The following is a 12,947-nucleotide window of genomic DNA, read 5'->3' on the forward strand; positions in this document are numbered from 1 at the left end:
GAACTTTATTCAGTTTTTTTTTTGTATTTTAACATTAATTTGTACATCAATTTTAATATATATATTTGATTATAATAATATTTGTTTGATATCATCATTCGCGTCCCAAAAAAAGCAACATTTCGACTATCCTAACTTTTGATTATCCGAACTACTTAGTCTCTGTCATGTTCTGTCCCTATTAGCTCGGATAATCGAGGTTCAACTGTATTAAAAAATGCGCTTTACCGAACTTAATATTAACTAAGCTCGTATACATTTACGAGAGTCCTGGATAGCTTTTTAGATAGACGTTCTTAACCAGTATAAGCAAATTAAAAGAATATCAAATCATCTTTATTAGGTAGGTAAGTATACACTATATACCTACCTAATTATTCCACTACATATGCCATTCCGAGCTCTTGGTCTTCTGCTAATTCTATAAGATGTTTCGGCATACGAGCGCTATTTTCCTCGTCGGTTTTGACTGTTTTCTTTGTGTAAATAACATATATTTAACTACTTACTATTGTCAACGTGCCACATTACGCTCTACATTCATTAATTTATTGTTCATTTAATTCGATACATACAATGTTTCCTTGCATACATCATAATTAGATTTTTAATTTAGATATAAGATGAAATTGTAATTAAGATGTAAATAAATATTTTATACAATAATTGAAGCCACATATTAATTCAATGAGGAACTGTTATTATTTTCTGTTTGTATGTAAAAGTTGCCGTGTATAAAAATAAAAGGATTTTTTGTAAAATGTATGTTTTTTGTCTACATATTTTGTCAAGTGGCATCGTGGCTTGTAAAAGTTCTAGCCTCTGACCACGCTAATTTTGCGCAAACTTGGCAGCATAAGCATAATTTATACATGCATAAGCTCCATACTTGGCGTAACATTAGTGAGGTCCGACTTCTAATAATTACGGAGTAGAAAGTTGCTATTCCGTTGCACACGCATACTAGAGGTCAAATTTTTTTTTTTTTTTCAAAATCCTATCGGGTGTGGTATCATACGAAAGGGCTTGTTGAGGCGATTCTAAAAATATACCACGTCATTACATTTCAGTTGGTTTCAGCCATTTTTTTTTAAATTAAAACAAAAAGAGTTTTCAAAACATAAGTAGGTACCAAGTTTGGGTTCCTCCAGATACGATACGGCTGTTTTTTTTTCTCTAGTATACTTACCACAAATGATACGTAATATCCTCGTATCCTAACCCCAAGAAAGAGATTCTGAAAATAACTTGATTTAGTTTTTTTGTTTAATTTTTCAATATTACAAAGTGACACAGTTCTACCATAGAGTAACTTATACTAGAGCGGTACTGTCATAGTAAATTTTGTAACCCCAGTAAATTCACTGCCATCTGTCGACACACTTTAAAACTAAAAACAAATATTTTTAAAAATACGATAAAATGTATTTAGATATGGATATTTATTTTATTTTATTTGCATTAATTATTTTTATGGTTTAGACCCATGTTCTTTCACTGATATGCGTTAAAATTGTTAAATAACAAACGAAACCGTCAACGCCATCTTTACGACAGTTGGCCAAAGCTAGTAGCGCCCTCTGAACGAGAATCAAATTAGTAAATTTGATTCTCGATCAGATGGCGCCACTTATTTATTTAGTCGTATGGCATATTACAATTCATGGTCGCTTTACAAATTTACAAATTAATAGTTAGGTTCTTCACCCATGACGCCACTACCTTTGGCCTACTCTCAGATAGAAGGCGTTGACGATTTCGTTTGTTATTAACAATTTTAACGCATATCAGTGAAAGAACATGGGTCAAAATCATATAAAAATAATTAATGCGAATAAAAAAATCATTTATCAATATATAAATACATTTTATCGTATTTTATACATCTTTATTTTTAGTTTTAATCGTGTGTCGATAGATGGCAGTGAATTTATTGTGGTTACAAAATTTACTATGACAGTACCGCTCTATCCTATTATATCCTCTTTGGTTCTACTTAAATACCTGTTTTACGAGACTTATGGAGCTGTACTGCAGATACGGTACATATTAATCATAAAAAGATACGTAATATCCATATATCCAACGGGAAATACCTCAATAACCCTTTAACTGCGCCTTTTCTTTAGTTGGTATAGTTTGTTTAGTTTTAGACACAAAATATCAAATTTGGTCTCCTTCAGTTCAGATACGATATACCAACGATATACCCATTATATACCTCAAATGATATAATTATGGCCTGGATGCGAGTTTCTTAAGCCACCACAGATAAAAGAGGGTACATGTTTTCCGCGGTGACACCATCTAGTTGATCTATATGGAACCATCAGGTGAGGAAATTTTGTTGGAAAGTTGATGCCGACGGCGCTAGCTTTCATGTATAAGGTACCCCCCTTTTAAGTTTCGCCCCCTGATAATGCCCTTTTGATCAAGTTTCTATAGTTGGTCAAGCAAATCTAGTCAGTAGAAAAAGGCGGCAAATTTAAAAAATGTAGGCGCGAAGGAATATCGTCCCATTAAAAATTTGAATTTCGCGCATTTTTTTACTGACAAGATTTGCTTGACCAGCTATAGTTCCTAGCTTTAACAAAATTGGACCACATAAATCTCGCTCCACACTCGTGCGTGAATCGCGGCGCGAAGCCGCAAACGAGTGGAGCGAGCGTCGCGTCGCCGATCTGCGAAATCGACTCCACACTGCGCCAGGCTGGTTCAGACACGTAATCAAAGAATATAATACTCACTAGGAGAAGAACGATAACCCCATAAAAAAGTCCCTTTCAAAAGTTCGTTTATACTAGTGGCGCTCTGGTTGTATAATGTATAGCATTAACTAAAATTGGCAACCCGTTTAGCCTAGCGGGTATTAACAGTAATCAAATCAGTCTTTCATTTCAATTGAGAGGAGTTGGGACCCATTATCACAAGATCTACATTAAATGTGATGATTACTCAATATGCACAGACGTGCCAATATGATTGTCTGCCTATCGCAATGTAAGAGCGCGCGAGGCGCGTTGAATGTCGGGTTTCGCCCGAACTGTAAGTGTGGAGCAGGCGCCCTGCATGTAAATGCGCGTGGAGCGCGCTTCGCTGAATGTCGAGCTTCGCCCGACCTTTAAGTGTGAGGAGCGCCGCAGGCGCCCTGCATGTAAGAGCGCGCCAAGCGCGATGAATGTCGGGCTCTGCCCGACCTTTAAGTGTGAGACCTGTATGTAAGAGCGCACGAAGGGCGCTGAATAACTGTGAGGGACGCCGCAGGAGCCCTGCATGTAAGATAAAGGGCTTACATACAGGGGCGCCCTGTATGTAAGAGCGCGCGAAGGGCGCTGAATGACTGTGAGGGACGCCGCAGGAGCCCTGCATGTAAGATAAGGGGCTTACATACAGGGGCGCCCTGTATGTAAGAGCGCGCGAAGGGCGCTGAATAACTGTGAGGGACGCCGCAGGAGCCCTGCATGTAAGATAAGGGGCTTACATACAGGGGGCCCTGTATGTAAGAGCGCGCGAAGCGCGCTGAATGTCGGGCATCACCCGACTTTTTAGTGTGAGGGACGCCGCAGGCGCCCTTCATGTAAGAGCGAGCGAAGCGCGCTCTGAATCGCGGCACTCTTTGCATAAAAATGTATATTAAAAGTAGTCCTTTTTGACAAACGACCTTTTGTCTAATAAATTCACGAATTATTAACAGTGTGCGGCCCGCTGCAATTTTGCTAACCGCTATGTGGCCCTTGGCTGCTAAAAGGTTGCCGACCCCTGCTATAAGAGGAAAGAGAAAATAGTGCCATGCTCTGTCCTCATCACCGACCGGGTTTTTTTTTTCATAGTCGGGTTATGGCAGCATAGGTAGGAGGCGATGGCGAAATACCGAAATTTATAAGAGTGAAAGAGAAAAAGGATAATGCTGCCATACATTAACCTGTCAATACATGAATATGTCTTTCTCTTACCCCTGGTCGCTCGGTTTCATGTTTATAACTACTATACTATGTCTATGACTGACTAATGGACTAGGAGAAGAACGATAACTCCATACAAAAAATGTCCCCTTCAAAAGTTCGTTTTTATTGTTTATTGTTTATTAATACAACACACAAGCTTACAGTTTACATACCAAAGCGCTCACATGCTACACAATAAGATTCAACAAGTATTTACAATATACACAAAAAATTAAACATTACAAACGAGGTACATCACTTAAAAACATATATAGAGCTGTGGATAACGAGCCTGGGGAGTCATAAAAAACATCGACATCAGGTCTTTCTATTGACAACTCGTTTAGGAGTGAGAGTGCCCGATTGGTGGGAGCATTACTAGCCTGACGCGTACGTACCCCGCCCACGGCGAACAGTCTTCTCCGGCGTCGCGGCGGCAGAGCGCCGCCCTCACTGGCGCCTAATACACACGTCCTCGGCGCTGGAGCGAGCAATCCTATCCGCGCAAGCACCTTAACATTACTGATTCTGTTTCGCAACAAATTATAGTAATGCATCACTAACAACATTTTGCGTCGCAGTTCTAGCGTGTCCAATCCCACCATTCCCGACACAAACATCGAGGGAAAAAGAAGTGGATAGTATCCGTAGATCCTTTTATACAAATAGCGAGCAAACTTTCTCTGTATCCTTTCCACCATGAGAGAGTACTTTGCTTCGTGAGGATCCCAGATACTGGCACCAAACTCCAACCTACTGCGAACATACGCATTGTACAGAACTACTGCAACACTGGGACTAGAAAACTGCGACGAAACTCGCATAATAAAACCTAGCATTTTATTAGCACGTCCACAGATATCTGTTATATGCGCCCTAAAATCTAAGTGTGCGTCTAAAGTCAACCCAAGATCTTTGACAACATCGACTCTCTCCAGTGGCACCCCGAGCAGGTTATATGATGGGGTAATAGCCGCTCGAGCTCTGGAAAAAGTAATTAGCTTGCATTTGGTGACATTGAAGGTAAGCTGATTCGCAATACTCCAGGCCGTAACATTGTCAATGTCACGCTGAATTTATAATACATTCATACAAGTGGCGCCCTCGTTGTGTACCAATGAAACTAAAGTTGGCAAGGAGTTTAGGCTGGCAGGTATTGGTAGGTATAGTTTGTCAAAGGACTGTCTCATTTCAAACATAGACAGAGATAATCATACTATCTTTGCCTTGCACTAGTACTAGCACCCAAATGAAAAGGATGAGTATAGTTTTTTTTGTCCTTATTTACTGACAATTTGGTTTGACCAACTATAGTATTCTGTTGATAAACATATTTGTTATCTACATGACACGAAATATAATGAAAAATGCAAATAAAATAAATACCTCAAGGACAGACCTCGTTTTGGGTGCTGCCTTTGTTCGTGGTAAAGTTAATACAGATTCAGATTCAGATTATTATTTATTTGCGTTAAGTACATGTACATGCAAATACAATTATACAGTATATACAATTATTTACATCAATTACTTAATCTAGCTAAAAATATAGCGCATAAAATAATGTCGGGTGGTATATGAATGTCAAATATTATTATTATGTAAATATAAAAAAAAAGTCAACTACAATATATTCCTAGAATCATTTTAATCAAGTGCGTTGGCAAAATATTCGTCAGTTGTGTAGAATAGTCTATTAATAAAATAATCTCTCACTTTAATATCAAAGGTTCTTAAGTCACTACATTGTTTTATGTCAGTACTTAATTTATTGAAGATTTTAATTGCGATATTGTTAAGGCTGTTATTGAAATGGATAAAGTTAGATTTAGTTTAAACAAATTTTGATTTATTTCTGAGATTAAAGTTATGGGTTTCTTCAGCTTTTCTATAGTTATTTTGATTGACATAGATATACACACATATTCGATATAAATACAATGCCGTAATAGTAAATATTATGTGGTCTATAAACATATTGCGATGAGTGACCGGTATGTGTTTAGATCCAGCAATAATTCGTAGTGCCTTTTTTTGCAAGAGTAGTATAGAGTTTATGTTCGTTCCGTTGCCCCATACTTCTATACAATATCTGATAATGATAATACTCTCGAAGTAGGAAAAATATACAGTTTTAAGTATAGTTACGTCAGCTGTTTTTGAAAGAGTTTTTAAAGATAGCATGCACTAGCTAGCCTTTTGCATATGGAATCTATCTGGTTGTTCCATCTCAGATAAGGATCTAGTTCTACCCCTAGGAATTTAATACATTCGGCCTTCTGTATTGGTACATCACAGTCGAAGTCTGTACTTTTAGAACTACGTCGAAATATAGTGTAATAACTCTTCTCGTAATTGATTTTAAGGCCATTGTAAGTAAACCAATTTTCTATTTCTTCCCAGCATTTCTTGATCATTACATTGAATTCATGAGTAGTGGTCGCATTCAAAATGACACTGGTATCGTCAGCATACAAATAAGGTGTTCCATAGGTAAGAGATTGGGGTAAATCGTTTATGAAGATTAGAAATAATAATGGGCCAAGTACAGAGCCCTGAGGGACCCCGTATTTTACTACAGCTTCTTCAGAACGAGCTATCCTATTAGAATCTCCATACGATATTTCCACATATTGAGTGCGGTTAGTTAAGTACGACTCAAAGAGACTCAGAGCAGAGCCACGAACTCCGTAATATTCTAGTTTGTCGAGAAGTATCCCGTGATCGACATTCGACACAGTCGAATGCTTTTGTCAGATCACAGAATACTCCGCCACACTTATAACCTTCATTCAGATTAAACATTACTTCCGTTACTAAATTGATAACAGCATTTGAAGTATTTTTTCCTTTCCTAAAACCATATTGCTGTGTAGTTAACATGTTGTGTCTTGCCAAGTGTCTTTCTAATCTCTCAGCTAAGCATTTCTCTAATATTTTGGAGACGACAGATAACAGAGATTATTGGTCTATAATTATTTAGTTCAGAGCGACTTCCTTTTTTATGTATGGTTATTACTTTAGCTTTTTTTAACAAGTCAGGAAAAATACCTTTTTCTATACAACTATTAAATATTATGGATAATGGCGAACAAAGTAAGTGAATATTATCTTTTAAGAATCTAGTATTTAAATTATCTGGTCCAGTTGAGTTACTATTCCTAAGATTTTTTGTTGTTCGGATGATTTCAGACTGTTATCGGGCTCAAAAATATAGAACTACTATTAGTTACTTTTAGTTTGTGCATATTTAGCTTTTATATGTTTCTTATTTTTGGTCTTGCACGATGACATCCCTACATTTAAAAAGTAATTAGCTCCATGCATGAATTTATTTTTATTTTTGGATTCATAATTTATATCGTTGGAACACCGGAAATGATAAAAATACTTTTGTAAACCTTAACATTATTTTATTAAAAAATATTTAAAATGTTGAAAATTTTTGAGCGGTTGAAACGCTCATAATTTTTGGCGCGAATTCGACAGAGCGTGATGACGTCACACGTTGGGCGGCCCAACTGACGTTTGCTACTAATGACACTAATCTGTCGAACGCGTGACGTCACGTGGCGTTTCGAGCGTTTCGCTCACTAGCTTTTCGCGGGCAAATTTTTGTACTTTTTATTTATAGTTTTAAGTAATTAAATGGTAATTTAAAAACGGAAATGCATTTGTAACATGATATAAGGTAACAAACATCCGAATAAAACATATTTCGTTCAAATATAAACTTCATGCTTGAGGCTAATTGTTAAACGCATTTGCTATTGCTTTTTTATCGCTGATTAGGTCGTTATTTAGTTTTAGAATTATTTTAGGTTGAGCCTTTACACCTTTGCCAGTAGTTTCCTTAACTAGATTCCATACAGTTTTGACCTTATTTTTTGCGTTGCAATTCTTCACTTGATTTAAATAAAAACCGGCCAAGTGCGAGTCGGACTCGCGCACCGAGGGTTCCGTACTTTTTAGTATTTGTTGTTATAGCGGCAACATAAATACATCATCTGTGAAAATTTCAACTGTCTAGCTATCACGGCTCATGAGATACAGCCTGGTGACAGACAGACAGACGGACAGACGGACGGACAGACGGACAGCGGAGTCTTAGTAATAGGGTCCCGTTTTTACCCTTTGGGTACGGAACCCTAAAAAGCATACCAAAGAGGATACAATAGGATAGAGCGGTACTGTCATAGTAAATTTTGTGCCACCGGTAAATTCACTGCCATCTATCGACAAACGATTAAAAATAAAAATAAAAATCTAGTAACTAAGAGCTAACTGTTACTGTTAGCTCGGCGCTCGTGCGCCCGAATATGGCTGACGTAGCCGATCTTTGAGGCGAACCCCCGCGCACATTGCGAGCACGTGAGGACACCCCAGTCACATAGTGGTAGTAGGGCTAGGACACTTCCAACCGTATCAAACAGTGTTGGCCGAACGCTAATGCCATTAACCAATAAAAATTAACCATTGAAAAGGTTAATAGCCATTAACCATTAACCATTGACGGAAAATGAATTAGTAATGGCCATTAACATCAATGGCCATTAAAGTTAATTTATTTCGAAAGATTGACAATTAAAACAAACTAATGGTTAATGGTTTACAAACCATTAAAAATTAAATCAATTTTTAATGAAAATTAAAAATGTGATTGAAAATTAACAATTAACAAGAAGAAATATCATAATTTTATAAAGGCGTCCAAGGGATCAAAGGTCTGCAAGACTGAACTTGTAAAAGTTTTGAGTATGTATTACTCATCCTCCTTATGAACCCTGGCAGTACCTAGTGGAACTTAGGTTTGGTGCAACATAGGCGCACGCTGTTTTGGTAATCCGAGTCGTCTTGATGAGCACTTGGGAGAGCAGTACTCATGATAGAGCTGATACTGAACCCTGGCAGTACATAGTGCAAGTAAGGTTTGGTGCAACATAGGCACGCGCTGTGTTGGTCATCCGACTCGTCTTGATGAACACTTAGAAGAGCAGTAACCATGATAGAGCTGATGCTGAACCCTGGCAGTACCTAGTGGATCTAGGGTTTGGTGCAACATAGGCACACGCTGTTTTAGTCATCCGACTCGTCTTGATGAGCGCTTAGGAGAGCGGTACCCATGATAGAGCTGATGCTGAACCCTGGCAGTACCTAGTGGATCTAAGGTTTGGTGCAACATAGGCACACGCTGTTTTAGTCATCCGACTCGTCTTGATGGGCACTTAGGAGAGCGGTACCCATGATAGAACTGATGCTGAACCCTGGCAGTACATAGTGGTGCTCAGGTTTGGTGCAACATAGGCGCACGCTGTTTTGGTAATCCGAGTCGTCTTGATGAGCACTTGGGAGAGCAGTACTCATGATAGAGCTGATACTGAACCCTGGCAGTACATAGTGGATCTAAGGTTTGGTGCAACATAGGCGCACGCTGTTTTGGTCATCCGACTCGTCTTGATGAACACTTGGGAGAGCAGTACTCATGATAGAGCTGATGCTGAACCCTGGCAGTACATAGTGGTGCTCAGGTTTGGTGCAACATAGGCGCACGCTGTTTTGGTAATCCGAGTCGTCTTGATGAGCACTTGGGAGAGCAGTACTCATGATAGAGCTGATACTGAACCCTGGCAGTACATAGTGCAAGTAAGGTTTGGTGCAACATAGGCACGCGCTGTTTTGGTCATCCGACTCGTCTTGATGAACACTTAGAAGAGCAGTAACCATGATAGAGCTGATGCTGAACCCTGGCAGTACCTAGTGGATCTAGGGTTTGGTGCAACATAGGCACACGCTGTTTTAGTCATCCGACTCGTCTTGATGAGCGCTTAGGAGAGCGGTACCCATGATAGAGCTGATGCTGAACCCTGGCAGTACCTAGTGGATCTAAGGTTTGGTGCAACATAGGCACACGCTGTTTTAGTCATCCGACTCGTCTTGATGGGCACTTAGGAGAGCGGTACCTATGATAGAACTGATGCTGAACCCTGGCAGTACATAGTGGTGCTCAGGTTTGGTGCAACATAGGCGCACGCTGTTTTGGTAATCCGAGTCGTCTTGATGAGCACTTGGGAGAGCAGTACTCATGATAGAGCTTATGGCAGCATAGGTAGGAGGCGATGGCGAAATACCGAAATTTATAAGAGTGAAAGAGAAAAAGGATAATGCTGCCATACATTAACCTGTCAATACATGAATATGTCTTTCTCTTACCCCTGGTCGCTCGGTTTCATGTTTATAACTACTATACTATGTCTATGACTGACTAATGGACTAGGAGAAGAACGATAACTCCATACAAAAAATGTCCCCTTCAAAAGTTCGTTTTTATTGTTTATTGTTTATTAATACAACACACAAGCTTACAGTTTACATACCAAAGCGCTCACATGCTACACAATAAGATTCAACAAGTATTTACAATATACACAAAAAATTAAACATTACAAACGAGGTACATCACTTAAAAACATATATAGAGCTGTGGATAACGAGCCTGGGGAGTCATAAAAAACATCGACATCAGGTCTTTCTATTGACAACTCGTTTAGGAGTGAGAGTGCCCGATTGGTGGGAGCATTACTAGCCTGACGCGTACGTACCCCGCCCACGGCGAACAGTCTTCTCCGGCGTCGCGGCGGCAGAGCGCCGCCCTCACTGGCGCCTAATACACACGTCCTCGGCGCTGGAGCGAGCAATCCTATCCGCGCAAGCACCTTAACATTACTGATTCTGTTTCGCAACAAATTATAGTAATGCATCACTAACAACATTTTGCGTCGCAGTTCTAGCGTGTCCAATCCCACCATTCCCGACACAAACATCGAGGGAAAAAGAAGTGGATAGTATCCGTAGATCCTTTTATACAAATAGCGAGCAAACTTTCTCTGTATCCTTTCCACCATGAGAGAGTACTTTGCTTCGTGAGGATCCCAGATACTGGCACCAAACTCCAACCTACTGCGAACATACGCATTGTACAGAACTACTGCAACACTGGGACTAGAAAACTGCGACGAAACTCGCATAATAAAACCTAGCATTTTATTAGCACGTCCACAGATATCTGTTATATGCGCCCTAAAATCTAAGTGTGCGTCTAAAGTCAACCCAAGATCTTTGACAACATCGACTCTCTCCAGTGGCACCCCGAGCAGGTTATATGATGGGGTAATAGCCGCTCGAGCTCTGGAAAAAGTAATTAGCTTGCATTTGGTGACATTGAAGGTAAGCTGATTCGCAATACTCCAGGCCGTAACATTGTCAATGTCACGCTGAATTTATAATACATTCATACAAGTGGCGCCCTCGTTGTGTACCAATGAAACTAAAGTTGGCAAGGAGTTTAGGCTGGCAGGTATTGGTAGGTATAGTTTGTCAAAGGACTGTCTCATTTCAAACATAGACAGAGATAATCATACTATCTTTGCCTTGCACTAGTACTAGCACCCAAATGAAAAGGATGAGTATAGTTTTTTTTGTCCTTATTTACTGACAATTTGGTTTGACCAACTATAGTATTCTGTTGATAAACATATTTGTTATCTACATGACACGAAATATAATGAAAAATGCAAATAAAATAAATACCTCAAGGACAGACCTCGTTTTGGGTGCTGCCTTTGTTCGTGGTAAAGTTAATACAGATTCAGATTCAGATTATTATTTATTTGCGTTAAGTACATGTACATGCAAATACAATTATACAGTATATACAATTATTTACATCAATTACTTAATCTAGCTAAAAATATAGCGCATAAAATAATGTCGGGTGGTATATGAATGTCAAATATTATTATTATGTAAATATAAAAAAAAAGTCAACTACAATATATTCCTAGAATCATTTTAATCAAGTGCGTTGGCAAAATATTCGTCAGTTGTGTAGAATAGTCTATTAATAAAATAATCTCTCACTTTAATATCAAAGGTTCTTAAGTCACTACATTGTTTTATGTCAGTACTTAATTTATTGAAGATTTTAATTGCGATATTGTTAAGGCTGTTATTGAAATGGATAAAGTTAGATTTAGTTTAAACAAATTTTGATTTATTTCTGAGATTAAAGTTATGGGTTTCTTCAGCTTTTCTATAGTTATTTTGATTGACATAGATATACACACATATTCGATATAAATACAATGCCGTAATAGTAAATATTATGTGGTCTATAAACATATTGCGATGAGTGACCGGTATGTGTTTAGATCCAGCAATAATTCGTAGTGCCTTTTTTTGCAAGAGTAGTATAGAGTTTATGTTCGTTCCGTTGCCCCATACTTCTATACAATATCTGATAATGATAATACTCTCGAAGTAGGAAAAATATACAGTTTTAAGTATAGTTACGTCAGCTGTTTTTGAAAGAGTTTTTAAAGATAGCATGCACTAGCTAGCCTTTTGCATATGGAATCTATCTGGTTGTTCCATCTCAGATAAGGATCTAGTTCTACCCCTAGGAATTTAATACATTCGGCCTTCTGTATTGGTACATCACAGTCGAAGTCTGTACTTTTAGAACTACGTCGAAATATAGTGTAATAACTCTTCTCGTAATTGATTTTAAGGCCATTGTAAGTAAACCAATTTTCTATTTCTTCCCAGCATTTCTTGATCATTACATTGAATTCATGAGTAGTGGTCGCATTCAAAATGACACTGGTATCGTCAGCATACAAATAAGGTGTTCCATAGGTAAGAGATTGGGGTAAATCGTTTATGAAGATTAGAAATAATAATGGGCCAAGTACAGAGCCCTGAGGGACCCCGTATTTTACTACAGCTTCTTCAGAACGAGCTATCCTATTAGAATCTCCATACGATATTTCCACATATTGAGTGCGGTTAGTTAAGTACGACTCAAAGAGACTCAGAGCAGAGCCACGAACTCCGTAATATTCTAGTTTGTCGAGAAGTATCCCGTGATCGACATTCGACACAGTCGAATGCTTTTGTCAGATCACAGAATACTCCGCCACACTTATAACCTTCATTCAGATTAAA

This window comes from Cydia strobilella, chromosome Z (assembly GCF_947568885.1).
Source record: "Cydia strobilella chromosome Z, ilCydStro3.1, whole genome shotgun sequence".
NCBI lineage: Eukaryota > Metazoa > Arthropoda > Insecta > Lepidoptera > Tortricidae > Cydia > Cydia strobilella.